The sequence below is a fragment of the Microtus ochrogaster genome, chromosome 16 (assembly GCF_000317375.1).
Source record: "Microtus ochrogaster isolate Prairie Vole_2 chromosome 16, MicOch1.0, whole genome shotgun sequence".
NCBI classification, from domain to species: Eukaryota; Metazoa; Chordata; class Mammalia; order Rodentia; family Cricetidae; genus Microtus; species Microtus ochrogaster.
The window spans coordinates 44,065,309-44,066,071 of NC_022018.1; positions in this window are offsets into that span (position 1 = coordinate 44,065,309).

Genomic DNA, 763 nt, shown 5'->3' on the forward strand with positions numbered 1-763 from the left:
TCTTGATATTTTCAATAGTACTAAATATGCTGGGCAATATTATTACAAAGTTTCTTATTTTATATCAGCCCATAAAAATGTTCCCATTTATGCTTCACCAATCAAATAATAACCATTAGAAGTTAGCTTCTGTAATTTATAATGATTCTCTGTATTATATTTTTTTTGAACAACCAGATCCTTAGAACATTAAGAATGACTTAAAAAAAAGACATACTTTTTTAAATTAACTTTTATATTTTTAGCATTCAAAGTAATTGGTTTTATGGAGGTATTTTGTTGACTTGCCTCCCCACTCACCCCTCCCTACCTCCTGGCTTCTGCACAGTTTGGAGATGACTAGTCCCAGCACTCACGCACTAATGGGTTGTAGAGGAATATTTCCCCATGTGGGTGGCATCATTTCCTGTGCTGGGGATCCTGGACTGTATGAAAAGGGGAAGTGAGGTGAGCATAGGCATTCAGGGCTCTCTTTCTCCTGACTGCGGATGCAATGTGACCAACTGCTCGAAGCTCTTGCTGCCTGGACATCATGATGGACTGGATTCTTGAACTGTGAGACAAATGAAACATTTTCTTGAATTGCTTTTATCAGGGTTTTGTATCACAACAGTCGATAAAACAACTAAGGTTGTCCCGTTTCTAGCTTCCTGATCACTACCCACATTAAAAAAAAATCCTCCCAGGCAATTTTGTCTATTTCCCATAGCCAAGAGGATAACTATGAGTTTTTCCTTTGGTTCACCTTCTTACTTAGCTTCTT